General features: G+C 44.2%; 1 protein-coding gene across 1 annotated transcript in view; it reads right to left on the bottom strand.

The window, feature by feature from the left end:
• Positions 1-7,693, bottom strand: part of LOC111812251 (40S ribosomal protein S12-like) — a 14,428-nt gene that overhangs the window by 1,346 nt on the left and 5,389 nt on the right. The window lies entirely within an intron of this gene.

The raw sequence follows: 7,693 nt of genomic DNA, 5'->3' as shown, positions 1-7,693 counted from the left end.
TTCAGTCCAGTTTTCTAGGGGGCTTGTGGGTTAGCTCGATTATTTAGAGCGCCTGCTTGGGCAGACTCAGTCAGGCACAGCCCCAGCTCCACGTGCTGTACCAGACCCCCCTAAGGCAGCCTGAGCCAGCCCCCCCCCAAAAAAAAGAATTCTTCTCAGTCCAGTTTTTATTTTTTATTTATTTTTTTATTTTTAGTTTTGTATCTTAGGGAAGGGTCTACAGGGTGTTCAGCATCTCACTACTAGATCGGAGTTGTAGTGACCCACCCATTTACAGCCTCCCAAGAGCTGGGATTACAGGCGCGCATTACCACACCCAGTCTCTCATTTTTTATACGGGGCTTTTTGTTTTTGTTTTTGTTTTTATGAGATGGTCTCCCTGTGCAGCCCAGGCTGGCCCTGAACCTACTGCAGTCCTCCTGCCATGGCCTCCCTGTACTAGGATTAAAGGCATGCACCACCATGCCCAAGGTTTTGAACATTTTTTGCTATGTTTTGCTTTTAATTTTCCAGTGCTGGGAGGAAACTGAGGGTCTCGCACATGCTGGGCAACTGCTCTGCCCCTGAGCTAAACCCTGGACTCTTAGGTTTCACTCCTAAGCATTTTAGTTTTTTGTTGCTGTTATAAATGGTTTCTATTTTTCTGTTTCACATTCCAACTGGTTATTGCTTATATATATGAAGGCTATTGATTTTTATATGTTAACTTTATATCCTGTTACACTGACTTTTTAAGCTTAACTTTTTTTTTTTCTTTAGAGTTTCAGACATACTGTTATGTTGTGGGCAGATAGAGATAGGTGTACATTTTACTTTCTTTTTCTTTCTGGTATGGGGATCGAACTCAGGACCTTACACTTGCCAAGCAGGCGCTGGTGCCACCAAGCCGTCTTCCTGGCCCTCTTTTCTAATTTTCTGTTGTGTTGGTTAAATACCTCCTGTAAAAGTTAAATAGTAGTACAGACTATGCAAATCTGTGTGCTGCTTCTGAGGGAAGTGGGAATGCCTTTAGTGTGTTGCCATTAAGTAACATGGGGACCTTCGGGTGGAGATAACCTATTCCCATGTATAGACGTAATTCCTGTAGGATGTACATACACATACACATGTGCACATATATGTACATTCTAAGCCAAAGAAACATATGAGCATACATATATGTGTGTGTATCCACTGTGAGCTGTACCTTTAGAATTCTACAAGTGTACATCTTTGAGTCATTTAAAATTTTAGAAAGTTAAATTGCTCTCTTCCTTAACTATTTCTGGTGGGATTTTTGCCCCTAATCTGTTTTACAAGCCTTAAGACAACAAGCCTAGGCCATGTCAGATATCAACTCTAACTTTAAAGAAATGATGAGAGTTTAGATTTCTGGATTACTTGGTGGGAAATTGTTCACAACTATTGCAGTCTTCTTGTAATCCTTTTATTTGGATTATGTATAATAATAAACTATCTCTTAAACTTTAAAAAGTTATAGCCACCCTAGGAGCTATGTAGTGATAGTTCATTTTGGTTTTGATTTGCATTTCCCTAATGACTAACTATGTGGAGTGTAGCTTTTTATGGTTTTGTCTTGTTTTGTTTGTCTTTTTAAGACAGGGTCTCACCATGTAGTTCAGGCAGGCCTTGAGCTCACTTTGTAGCCCACCCTGGCCTCGGATCTTCCTGCCTCAGCCTCCCAAGTGCTGGGATTACAGACATGTGCCACCATGCCCAGAGAGCTTTGTATGTTTATTGACCATTTGTAAATGTTTTTTACAGAGATGAGGGCCAGGGAGATGGCTCAGTAGGATAAGTGCTTCCCTGGAAAGCACAAGGGCCTGAGTTCAATACCCACTTCCACCAAAAAAATTTTTTTTTAAAAAGAGAGATGTCTATTCAAGTCTTTGTGCCCATTTTTAAATTGAGTTATCTGTATTACTGTTGTTGAGTTGCAGGTATTCTCTATACATTCTATCTGCTAAGCCTTTACCAGACCTATAAATTGTAGATATTATCTTCCATTCTCTAGGTTGTCAGTGTTGAATGATTTTTTTGCTAGGTCTTCTAGGTAGACAGTGATTTTTGGCTTTTTGCACCTCATAAATATAGCTTTTCTTTATCTCTGGTAAGAATGCTAGTATCATCCTTTTAGCATGTACTTTTCCTCTGACTGCTTTTAAGATTTTCTCTTTAGAATTTGATTTTAATTTCCCTTGGTGTAGTTTCATGTATTTGGGTTTCCTCTTTTTTTTCTTGTTAAATACTTTTAAAAATTATTTATTTGGTACAGGGTCTCGCTACGCAGCTCAGACTCGCAGTGATCCTCCCATCTCGGCCTTCCAGCACCAGCACGGTGTGTGGTACTCGTGACCCAGCTCGGGTCCCTGAGCTTGCCAGGCAGACATGTACAGTGCTGAGCGACCTCCCAACCCTCCTCTTGCTGTTTGATCTGTGTGTTTTTAAGAGTCATTTAAAATTATATGAGCCAATTAGAAAGTAATTTTTTAACCAAATAACACCTATTCATGTTTATAGATATGACTGCTGTGTTTGGTATCATCTTTTATTATACTAATTTGCATGATAGTTCCTAGATATGGAATGCGAATTTTGTTTTCCCTTGTGTTGTCCATCTTTTTGTTATTTAAAAATTTCCCTTTTGATATTTAAAAAAAGATTGCATTTTTGTTCTAATTATGTTTTACCTTTTATACTTGTTAAATCTTTTATTCTTTGGACTATTTTTTTTAACAATTTTTTTTTCTTTTGACTTTTATATGGTAACTAGCAGTCAGTGATTTTATTCTACTTTCCTTTGTCTTCTTTCTCTTTTTTTCTTTTTATTTATGAAATTTTCAAGTATACACAAAAGTAGAAGAAATGATGTGATGAATCTAATGTTGCAATCACCCACTTTCAGCAATTAACAACATTTCCCCCAACTCACATGCACCTAGACGGTTTTTTGTTTGTTTTTTTTTTTTTTTTGTATCTGTTTGAGACAGGACTTCACTTTGTAGTCCAGGCTAGCCTTAAACTTACTGTGTAGCCCAGGCTGGCCTCAAATTCATGGAGATCCTCATGCCTTGGTGGCCTTCAGATGGGAAGGCTGGAATCACCTGCGGGATCTTGACTAGCCTGGCTAGTTTTGAAGCAAATTTTAAATATCATATTGTGTGCTCTGTAACTGTTCCAGAAGCTTTCTATGAAAGATAAAGACTTTTTTTTTTTTTTGTATTTTTAGGGAAGGGTCTACAGAGTGTTCAGGGTCTCACTACTAGATCAGACTCCTAGTGATCCGCCTGTTTACAGCCTCTCAAGAGCTGGGATTACACGTGCACACCACCACACCCAGTCTCAATTGCCATCTCAGCATGCCCTGGGAGCGGGGCCAGCACAGCAGGCCGGGGGAATCAAACCCCTGGGCCCTGCACCTGCTTGCTATTTGGCCAGCCCTGAAGACTCTTAAAGGTAGTGTCTAATACCTTTGTCTCAGCTGAAATAAATTGACAAGGACTTATTTTATTTTGAGAGCCTTGCTAAACAAGCCAGGCTGTGCTCAAACTTTCTTTTTCTTTTTTTTTTTTTTTCTTTTCTTTCTTTTTTTTTGGCAGAACTGGGGGTTGAACTCAGGCCCTTGCGCTTGCCAGCAAAGCACCATCTCCTGGGCCCTTCAAACTTTCAATCCTCCCAGCTGTACCTCCTGAGTACCTGGAGTGTAGGCATGTACCACAACACCCAGCTGAATTTAAAGGGTTTTTTGCTTTGTTTTTATCAGTCATTTAGTATGTTTCTATACAAAATAAGGACTCTTAACATGACAATAGCACCTTGTCTTGGTTACATTTTTCTTGTTGCTGGGACAAAATACCTGACACCCAAAATTAAGGGAGGAAAGGTTTATTTAATGCACAGTTAGTGGAGATTTCAGGCAGGCTCCAAGGCAGAGTGGCCCATGGCAGAAGGCAACCATTCATGGTGGGCAGAAAACAGCAAAGAGCAAAGGGAGGGGCAGGGGCTGCAACAGCTAGCAAGCCTCTCTCCCTTCTTTGTATTGTGTTCAGGCTCTCTGCCCCAGGGCAGATGTAGCACTCACATCCCTAATCCCAGTATTGGATCATAAATTGATTGCAAACACTAGAAAGCTGCTCCAATGATTGCTTGATGCTTTGGGGGAACAACTAGACACAAACCATAACACACTTTAAAATTAATAACAGTTTCTCAGTATCATCAAATATTTATTATTCAAATTTTCCACTGGCCTCAATTTTTTTTTAGTACATATTAATTATACAGACTAATGTTTTCAACAGATCCCTGGGCAATTCCTAGGCACGTTAAGGTTTGAGATGCAGAGAACACAGCCATCTCTACTACATTTTAGGCAAGGAAGCTGGGAAGGGGTAAAAAGATTTGCCTTCTGTGTTGAGTCTCTCAGGACAATTCTGCTAATCTCTCATTGTTCAGAACGGTGGCATCTGCCTCTAATCCCAGCATTCAGGGGGCTAAGGCAGAAGGATCGCTATGAATGCAAAGCAAGCCTAGCTACACAGTGAGTTCAAGACTGGCCTAACTGAGAGCCTGCCTGTCTCATAAAACAAAACCTGGGCTGGTGAGATAGCTCAGCAGACTAAAGCACTTGCTTAGGCAAGCACAGGGACCCAGTTTGATCCCTGGCACCACAGGCCAAGCCAGCCCTACCCCCAGGGTGGGCTGAGCTGGCCACAGAGTCTAGCTGTGGTGGCACATACCTGTAACCCCCGCGCTGGGGAGGATGAAAACAGGAGGATCCCTGAGTCTGAGCTGCCTAGTGAGATCCTTTAACAACCAAATACATGAAAAAAAAAAAAAAAAAAAAAAAAACCCCTAACCAAACTCTTCCTTCTACATAGATTCTTGTTACTACCTCGCCCTCCAACCACACATTCTGCCTGACCTCAGAGTGGGGTTAGGGCCAGAATATTAATTCAAGGAGCAGCAGGTAAAAGAGCTAGCCTGCAAGGCTCAGCTCTGAACAGCGTCTCAGTGGGCAGACTTGAAATACTGTCAGATTCCAGGTTCCCAGGACCACTGCATGTCAGCTTACTGTAGGGCACTCATGAGGGGGCCGCCAGCTTGGGGGGGCACACTCCCAGACCTACTCCCAGAAAGCATATGGACCCTGACTCAGGTGCCATCCCTCTAACTTAATGCTTCAACCCAAGACTTCAGCAGCTCCGAGCTGTTGGTACCTGGCATAATTTACTATTCTATACATGTGTGACAAATCCTAGACTCCTGGTTTGGTGTGATGACATTGGAGAGGATCTTGTCTTTCTCTGAGTTTGGTTCTCTTCTTCACTACTTGATCTGTTTCCAACATATTTTTGAAAACAATTCTTAAAGAGAAAAAAGAGCAAGCAAGCGAGCTGACGTGGCGAATCCAGCACTTGCCCCTGCACACTGGGTCTCCACCGAGACCCAAGCTGCCACTGCCCTTTTCCTAGGACCTAGCAAGACCTGGCAAGTTCACATCTATCACTGAGGACACAAACAGTGACACTATTGTTTTCTTAGACAAACATCCTGGGCAATTTGGCTGCTTTTACTTTGGCGTGAATGTAATCGGTTTGGCTGAGGTTCTGAGGAGACCCTGACAGACCAGTTCTTATTTTAACCTCTTCTCTAGTTTATCGGTTTGCTTTATAATCCTAATATATTTGCTGTCAGCCTCAAGGTACCACTGAAGAGAAATATCTAAGATAAACTGCATTTTTTTTTCTTACGATTCTTTTCTTTGTCTCATGAAGGGGAAACATTAAGAGACTGGAAGAGCTGTGTTCAGGTGTGTGGTCTCATGGTGCGTATGCCAAACAAGGATTAAATAATGCCCTTCCCCTGCACTCAGCTGGCTCCTTTGCTTCACTCCCAGTTGCTTGGAACCATTGGAACTAATCCCCTTGTCCTTTTACCCTCTGATTTAACTGGAGCCAAGCTGTAACCCGGCTGGCCACCTCAGGGGCCAGGATGACAAGAGTACCAGTGCCCAGCCAGGAGTGGGGCCATGACAGTGCACTTGACAATAGGAAACCCCACCAGGGGCTCCTGCAATAGCAGGATTCCATTCCTCAGGGCCTTGCTCTGTGACATCTGCAAATGAGGGATTGAAGGAGACAGGTGACAGGTGTTGCTGGTCCCCTCGCTGTCATCTCCGCAGTGGGCTGTGGGAACTGCAGTGGGTTTTGTCCAGTGCTGCGCTGTTTTCTTTTCCTCGCTGTAGTACCTGCAGATCATGTATCCCTAGCTCATGCATCTGGAGTGAATTTAACAATTCAGAGTGCCAGATCCTGTCTCTATGGGTGACCATGTCCCAGCCAGGCTGATCCTTGTTCTTCAAACTTTGGGCACTGCTGAGAAAGCTGGGAAGTTGGAATTCATCCCTAACAATGGCCTCTTCCTCCTCTGCCATTGTCAAGCTGCAGGTTAACCCCTTGGTTCTGTCCTGTCCCCCTGCCTGGTCACTTTGGTCCTAACCTGTTCTCTCCTGAACAACTGTGTGGCCTCCTAACAGGTGGCCCTGTATCCATTCTGGGCCACCACCTCCCAGGCTACTGCAGCTGGAGTTGAGTCCTCCATCCAAAGGACAAACATGATCCTGCCACCTTCTAGTCCCCCTTTCTATGCTGGCTTCCCAGCGCCTTAGGATAAGACAGTGAGCCTCCTCCTGCCTCCCTGTACTGTTCCTTCTAGTCTTCTCTTTCTAGCTATTAGACTTTCCTGTGGCCTCAGGCCCTGCAATTAGCACTAGCTGGCTCCTTTGGGCCACAACACCCCACTCACATTCCTGACTCATCACCTAGGTAACTCATCCCTTCAGTCTTAGCACTAACATCATGTCCTTAGGGAAGGGTTCCTGGCCCCCAGGCACACTCTCATAGCATGCCATCCCTCTGCCTCACATTTGGGGCAGGACAGGTTTGCATTTGTAGACTGATTATGTTTGTCTCCCACTGATTATGAGCTCCATGAGACTGGGCACAGCTGAGTGAATGAATTGGCCCAAGCAGGGAGTATTCGATGCAGACTGGGCAGGCTGCAGCTTTTCCCTGGAATCTCCCAAATCAGAGGAGGGAGAGTTGTTCTTTCTCCTCCTGGGCTCCCAAGGTCCAGGGAGGCAGGCTCTGGGATTCAATGGCCATCTTCCTGCTTGTGGGGTTCACGCCCCTGCCAAATGAAAGATGGCTGTTGAAACAGAGGGGTGGACAGGCCCCTCAGTCCCTGTCTGTGTTAGTTGATACACTGTGTCAACTTGGCTGAATCAGCTCCGGGAGATCTCAGCATGGGGGCCTCGCCCTGAAGGTGGGCAGGGCCCAGGAATTGAGAAAGGCAGGAAGCTGCCCTGCCTGGTTTTTTGCCACCCTACCCCTCTTCCCGTGGAGAAGTCTTAAGTCTTTGGAGGAGCTTGATTTTTGAGCCGGCCACTTTGCCACTTTGCCACTTTGGAGGAGCTCTGATCTTCACTGGAGGGTTGATGGATACCGCAGCTGCTGCTCCTTCTCTGCTCTTCATTGTTTTCTGCTGCATGAACTGCTGTCGTTTGCCTTGGAGCCAGTGGAATATGGACTGAACCCTCCAGTAACTGTGAGCTAAATAAACCTTTCCTTCCTTCATTTTGAGTGTCGGGTATTTGTCCCAGCAACGAGTAAAAAGTAACTAAGACAGAATT

This window comes from Octodon degus, unplaced genomic scaffold, assembly GCF_000260255.1.
Source record: "Octodon degus isolate 3935 unplaced genomic scaffold, OctDeg1.0 scaffold00118, whole genome shotgun sequence".
Taxonomy (NCBI): Eukaryota; Metazoa; Chordata; class Mammalia; order Rodentia; family Octodontidae; genus Octodon; species Octodon degus.
The sequence above is the reverse complement of the archived record's forward strand: the minus strand, read 5'-3'. Positions and strand labels throughout refer to the sequence as shown.